The sequence below is a fragment of the Artibeus jamaicensis genome, unplaced genomic scaffold, assembly GCF_021234435.1.
Source record: "Artibeus jamaicensis isolate MK-2021 breed Jamaican fruit bat unplaced genomic scaffold, CSHL_Jam_final contig_426, whole genome shotgun sequence".
NCBI lineage: Eukaryota > Metazoa > Chordata > Mammalia > Chiroptera > Phyllostomidae > Artibeus > Artibeus jamaicensis.
Window position 1 is genome coordinate 11169131 of NW_026521826.1, and position 7852 is coordinate 11176982.

The 7852-nt window shown below is 36.3% G+C and overlaps 1 pseudogene; it reads right to left on the reverse strand.

The window, feature by feature from the left end:
- Positions 1–316: 316 nt before the first annotated feature.
- Positions 317–489, reverse strand: LOC119057947 (uncharacterized; annotated as a pseudogene).
- Between the last annotated feature and the right edge of the window lie 7363 nt (positions 490–7852).

Below are 7852 nucleotides of genomic sequence, written 5' to 3' on the forward strand. Positions count from 1 at the left end.
GTTGTCTGCATTTTCCCCCATCTGCATTTTCCCCTAGCCTTTTATGACATTTACATTTTTTTGAGAAATATTTTCACAGTGTTTTCTGATTTGCAGAATTCTATTTGCTGTTTTCTCCTTATGAGTAGACTCTGGTGGCTGGTGTTTGTTTGTTGGCAGTTAGGCTCTCCTGAGTTGTGCACCCTCAGCTCCTCACTCTGGGAGACATACCTCTCTCCCATTCGTGGAATGTCAGTTCTAGTCTTGGGCTATGATGATATCTGCTATCTTTCTCTACATAAAGTTACCTTTCCTTTTGTCATGAATGAGCATTCTCTTGGGGGATATAGTTTTTTCAGGGAATACAGTCTCCACTACCACAAATTATGCAGCTGAGTTTCCCACATTTGGGGAAATCACAGGGGCCAGTACATCTGGAGTGCAATGGCTGAACCTCACCCTGGGAAAACCGCCTTCATGATCAAGGTATATCCCCTGCCAGGTAAGTATTCTCTGGGGAGATATCTTGAGGCTGTTCAAATACCCTGTTCCCAACAAACTTTTACCGTATGGTCTCACCATAAATAAGGCTTTCCTTCCCACACCTCCATTTTTGAAGTTAATTGATTCCAGTAGCTTAAAATCAGCATTATAAATATTAAGTTATAACTAAAAATAAGACAGAAGATATACATCTGATATGCAGTATATCATATGGACCTCTGGATAGAAGACTGAATTGAAATTAAGTCTTGATTTTACTGATAACATATAAGGGGATGTTATCACTTTTCACTTTTAAGTTCTAATATTTGTATTAAACTAATGAGTGTTTTGACTATTTAATATCAACATTTGATTTTGTTTTAATAGTCCTAAATTTTTCTCAGTGTTTATGTGGCCTGGAAGATCTGTAAAAGAGGAATTACCCCTTCTTAGTCTTAATTTGCATTTGTTCAAAAACTGGCAAAAAACACCTAACCCCATTAACTTATTTTTGTTCTCATTAAACTTTTAAATTCACTTATTTTCCCTTGTCTATTTTAAGCTTATTTTCATCAGTGTTTCTTCTTTGGCAACTGTATTTGGAAAATGCACAGACTGAGCACCAGTGTGGGAGGAATTATACAGCTAAAAAACATCCATGAAATGATCATGGTACTTCAGTTGCTTCAAAATTAATTATAGCCCTACAGTTTCCATATCAAGGCAGCCTGTACATTAGAAGGTGGGGCTGAGAGACTTGTCACTCCAATAATGACATTCAAGCAGAGTGATTTACTGAAACAAAATCTGTACCCATTTCGACCTACCCTTTAAAAAGGCCATATAATCATTAAACGTAGTCCTTGATGTGTTACTAGCAAGTTCTACCCTACAAATTCTAAAGCTATGAGAAAAAGATGGTGGAAAGCTAAAGTTTTCCAGAATGCATAACCTCAGAAACCATTTAAGAATGATAATTTTAACATCATTATTGATATTTAAGAATCTAAAAAGCGGAATGAGAAATCATTCTGGAGATAATATGGGGAACATAAAAAAGTTAAGCATATATTAAAATTTTCAATTACATAAATATTTGGTTGTTTCTCTTGACATTGTTCAGAAAATAAATTACATATGTATAAAACAATTTATTTTCATGCCTATAATTTTTAAACTATAAATTTAAAGTTAAAAAGTATTAAAGAAGCTTTATAATTCCACTGTAATTTTCTTAGTAACAAAATACTCAAGAAAGTACATGATAAATGGTCACTCTATCTATATTCATCATCTATGTTTTATATGTATATGCATATATGTGCATAAATATATCACTATAAATATATGAGTGTAATAGATCATTTTTATTGAGTGCTTTCTTAGAAAGAGGTGTTAAGCACTTCACATGAATTATGACTTTATGTAAATTATGTCACTTAGTCTTAATCCTATGAATCTTAATCCTAACATTGTCCCATTTCTCAGCCATGGAAATCAAGTCAAGAAATGCATGAGTTGTCCACAGCATATGATTAATAAATGGTAGAAACCATTGGGAAAACAAATTGTAAGCATCTAAATACTATGTCTTTTATTCTTAAAATTTTATTTAACCCTGGCCAGGTAGTTCAGTTGGTTAAGAGCATCATCCTGATATACCAAGGTTGCAAGTTTGATTGCTGGTCAGGGCATCTACAAATAGCAACCAATGAATGCATGGATAAGTAGAACAACAAGTCAATGTCTCTCTCTCCCCTCTTTCTTTCTCTCTAAAAATTAATGAATAAAATTTTAAAAATTTATCTAGTCAAATGACTTAATTTGGATGCATTTCTCTCATTTTCAATGCATATTATCTATGTATCTATCTATATCTGTGGGCATATGTTACATACTCACAAAAAGCACTGTGTGCAGATGTATTTCCTGTCAGTTTCTCAACAGAATGAGGAACTCAGACTGGCCATGTGGATTGTCATGGCTTAAAATTTGATAGAAATGAATTATGACAGTATTATGTGTTTGTTCTCTTGCTCAGTATTATCCTTTAAACCCAGTAAGGTTGTGGAAATGGGAAGCAAAACACTTCTAGTGATCTATTCATGTAACAGTGAGGGACTGTTCTTATTTCTGCCCAATGGTTCTCAGTTCACAACACAAAATGTTAACTATGGATTTGAGGGTAAAACGGAATTTCTTAGGAATACAACCCAAACGCAAAGGGTGTTGTTTCCAGTTGAGCTTTCAGCAGGCTGCTTCATCATTCTTGCAGCTGTTTTAGGACAATGAGACACCTCATTGTCCTATGCCAGTCAATGCCATAGCTGTGAGGCCCCGCCTCTTTTCTTTGCTGTAAATTGAGGTATTTATTGGTAGTGATGAACAAAACTTTCTGAAAGTCCATGAATGATGATTCTGGCAACTGAATGAAGAATCTTTTGAAATTGTAAAATAAAGTTTTCCTCTTCATTACGAAGGGTTCAATATCATCAACTTGCAACTGGGTGGATGGCTGGTCCTTCATGGCATGGTGCAATAAAGGTGCTTAAAATCGGCCCCTCCTTTAAAACCGGACACTCAGCAGGAGCAATAACTGATTTCTATTTTAAAAATTTATTTGAGCGATTTAATTAAATTACTTCTCTAGTTTCTATCTCGGGCTCTCCTTCTCCCCTACTTCCTCCTCTTCCTCTCCTTCTCCTTGTCCTTCTTCCTCTTTTTTTTCCATTGTTAAAGTACATCTTTGAAAACTTCAGCCTTGCGTTGGCTGAACTAAAGAGTCAGGAAACTTTCCATAGCAAGTAAGGGATTAGCTGGAAAATCAGAGCTTCCGGACTCTTGACCTGGTGATGGTGGCACCAGCTTTTTGTTGGTCCAATACTCTGCCTCCTTCCCCCACGATTTATGAAACTGCAACAAGTTTGAGAAATAAAAATCCAGGAAAAAAGATTTGAGGACAACTGAGGTGGACAAATTTCTCCCTCCTTTTTTAGAGATTTTGGTGACCAGAGGCTTTATTTTGCATTACAATGAAAAAGATTCGAAAAGCTCCCCAATCAGAAAAGCATGCAAAAGTGAAAGCAGTACCCAGCCAGTTGAAGTTAATTTTTATATACACTCTCTCTGCTCTCAGTTTATTTATCACCAAGCAGCTCTAAGGGTGGAATCCAACAGAGGGTAAATCACTAGTTCTGTGTGAGAGGGAATGTCCTTACAGTACAAGGTTCAAAACTAGATTACAATGAGACTGACGCGGCTCAGAACAGCTTGCTTTTCCTCCTTAAGTGTTGCAGTAACACAATCATCCCTACAAAGCCAAGGTGCCCTGAAATGTATGAAAGCTGCTGCTCTCACATTCCCCTGGCTCCTGCTTGAGGAAAAAATCCTCAAATCAAAGGAAAGACATCAGGGCCCAAATTAAGAAGAAAATAGCACCAAGTAGAAAAACAACGTACTGATGACTTTACATTTGCTTCAATACCATACTTTATTATTTGCACACTTAAAAAATGAAAAGGACATTGATGTTGTTATGAGAGATTAGATTGGTTTTAAATCCTCTACACTCTTGAGGCTTTACTGCTTTTCTCCAAAGAAAGTAATCCTGACCTGGAGCTGTACCAGTCTTTGAGGGCTGATGAAATACTACAACAGGCAGGCAGCATTCTGCCTGAGAGGATGCCTGATGAGGTGAAGAGAGCTCAGGATTTGTCAAAGATGCTGAATACAGTTGAGGAGCACTGATAAAGGAATACGTAAAATGAGAACTGGGACATTAAAAATGGATTCTCAAACTTTACTTTTTTTCATATCTATGGATTGTGGAAAATTAATGATAAAAATAAAGGCAAAAGAGTAAGAAGTCCATATTGGGGGTTAAGAAATTCAGGTTAGGAGTACTTTTGTCTCTGAGAACTGGTTATTTAGTGTACAGTTGTCAACTGAGACCCATCTGCTTGAATCTGGGTGAGATAACGCACTCCACTCTGTCTGCTAAATGCCTTTGTGCATAGAAAGACATTTTGAGATATTACTTAATGCTTAAGCTGTTTAATGCTGTAAAATATAGTAGCTAAAATCACTCACTCAACTTTTGAGTGAGTGAATTACTCAATTAAATATCACTAAACTTTTTCATGTATAACTTAATGGGTAGCTTGGTAAAATTCAAGGGTTTTTGATGTATAAAATTTTATGAATGGAATTATTCCATCAATAGAAACAATGTAATGAAAACCTACCTAGATGGATATTTCTGCACCTGTAATGGATAAATCTCTAATGGATACCATTAGACACCTGTAATTTCTGCACAGGTGCCTATTTAGTAAATACATCACTGTATACTGGTCAGGAATCTTGCTCCAATAAAGGAATATAAAAAATAAAAAGAGAGTAGAGAACAAGAGCTATTACCACTCCAAATCCTCTGAAAATCCAGATTCTAGGGTAAATGTTTTTTTTATCCTCATCTAAGGACATGCTTATTGATTTTAGAGAGAGGGGAGGGGAGGGAGAGGAAGAGACCTAGCAATTGATTGTCTCTCACACGTGCCCTGACTGGAGGCTGGACCTGCAACCTTGGCATGTGGCCTGACCAGGAATCAAACCCATGATCTTTTGGTTTACAGGACAATGATTCAATCAAGTGAACTGCATGGGTCAGGGCTCTAGGGTAAATCTTTTGGGATTACATGTGGCTCAAATACAAATGAAAATAGTTACAATCGGTTCTCAATAACATGGAAGAAAATCAGAGTGTAAATTCTTTGGGAGATGAGTTCATGAAGTATTGATGTTGAAATATAATATAATAATAGTGTTATAGGATCTTACTGTATTTGTATTGTATTTCACCCTACTTATAAAGTATAACTCAATTTCAGCTTCTCTAAGACACACATAAAATCCTGGTAACCATTTGTAACATGAAAACTATTCCAGCCTATCACACCTTTCAGATACGCCTGGATGAAAGTGCCTACATGAAAATCATGATTTACCCCCTCCCCCATGTTCAAGTTTGTTTTGTTTTTCCCATTCTGAGGTGGTTTTGCTGCTTGGAAGACCTGCCACAGGGAATAATTTATCTTAAATTAAATTTGGACTTGGTTTAAAAAAAATCATTAACATGAGTACTGAGCATTAGAAGTGGTGAATAAAGGTAACGCATGATCCCATAAGGGTGTTACTAGTTTCTAACCCAGTTTGATGTGCATCCAAATCCCCAGATTGGGAGGTTTATTATGAGAACATTGGTGTGTTTCCTCTGCAACCGTTAGGTCTAGGGACAACTTGGTACATGTGTTTCTAATTCACTCGTGCTTAGCTCATGGAAGTCTGGTTTTGTGGAGGAAATGTGATGTCTCAGAGGCTGTTAGGAGGGAGGCACTTTTCTTGGAAAAAGGAAGTAATGTTGTTTTATTTTATAGCTCACTAACTGATGTCTGAAGACTGGAATTTATTTCTAAGGTATGAAATCTGAAAGTTCAAGTGTATTCTAAATTTGGCGCAGTGTTCTTCCCTTTCTGATTCAAATGATGTCACCATATGAAGCAAAAGGCAAAAAACAACGCTGCCTCTGGACCAAAGAAGCAGAAATTGCATTTCCAGAATTCTTTCTCCTGAAAGTCCCTTTGGCTGAGGCCCCAAAATGCTTGTGGACACTCTTGTTCAATCCATGATGTCATATTTCCCAGAAAGTCTAGAACAAAATTATAGTTCCTTGAACGAATCAAATTAATATTTTAAAATTTATCTTACCATATTTTATATTTTGTTGCTCTGAGGAATCCTCCCAACCTTCAATAAATAGTATGTTTAAATTTTGATAGTTCCATTTTAGAAAATAAAGCATATGTCCCTTTTAGCATTACTGGAGAGAGCAACTGAGTGTGGTGTCAAGTCCAAAGCCTTTGTTGCTGCAGAAGTTGGTTATTCCTGCTTTCTTGGTTACGTGACCTCATGCAAAAACTTTACCTCTGTGTTTCAGTGTCTTCAAACATGTAAGAGATGATGATGCTCACTTGTCATTTAGGCAAAAATAAAGTAGGCAAGATCATGACTGAGAAATAAGTAACTGATTGACATTTGTAATGGCTCAACAAATGCTAATTTTGTTTCTTCTTACTGCAGCAAACAGCTTATCTCTCTATTGGTGTTGACAACTAATCCATATGAGTTTGACTAGATAACAACAGTTTACTTTAAAAAAAGTAAATCTTTATTGAATATTTTTTCCATTGCCATGTAGCCCTTTTATCTTCCCCTCTCCCCAGCAATAACCACGCTGTTGTCCATGTCCAAGAGTCCTTTTTCCTTTTTGGCTCAAGCCCTCCACCCACTAATGCCCTCCCCCATTAGCTGTCATCTGCTCTCTATTTATGAGTCTGTTTCCATTTTGCTTGTTAGATCAGTTTGTTCATTAGATTGCACATATGACTGAAATCATATGGTATTTATTTTTCTTTAACTGGCTCATTTCACGTAGCATAATGTTCTCCAGGTCTACCCATACCATTGCAAAAGGTAAAATTTTCTTCTTTTTTACAGCTGAATAGTATTCCATTGTGTAAATGTCCCGTAGTTGTTTTATCCACTGATCTATTAATGGACACTTGGGCTGCTTCCATATCTTGGCAATTGTAAGTAACACTGCAATGAACATAGGAGTGCTTATATTCTTTCAAATTAATGTTTTGGGTTCCTTCAGATATATTCCCAGAAGTGAGAATGCTGGATCAAAAGGCAGATTTTTAACCATGTTTCAGGGAGAGAAATTTGTGTCAACCAAAATTTGCGAGTATCATCTTCATGGAGAATTCATAGTGCTCAATGGGTAATGAAACAACATTTAAAAGTAGAATTCAGGACAAATTTAATTAAAATTTTAATCAAGCATGATAGGCTTTTTGACCTCTCTATAAAGAAGAGACAGATTGGAGAGCCTCTAGCCACACTCTTGTTTCTGTCACTGTTAGTGTGTCTTGTACCATAGCTATGTCTTCCTGAACATTTTCTCAGCTCTGAAGAATGTTTTGTCCGCATGCCAATCCCCAGAGCACTGCTGAGAAGGAATGCCATTGTGTGGATGCTTTTTCCACCATAAATCATTTTTTGGAAAGAGGTGAGTTTTAAAATATATATGTGTGTGTATCTATAAGTTAAAATAATATTTAAAGTCCATCTCCATCTCTAATGTTTAAATTTTGAAAATACGCATCATTTACTCTTTCACCAAAACATGCCAATAGTGTATGTAATATTTTATTATGCCAAGGCACGGTGGGGTTGAGCTTGTGTATGTGCAAAACCCAGGCACTTTGTCCTACATTTAAGTTGTGATATATCTGTTCCCTCGTCTGCTCTCTGACTGGCACTGTCA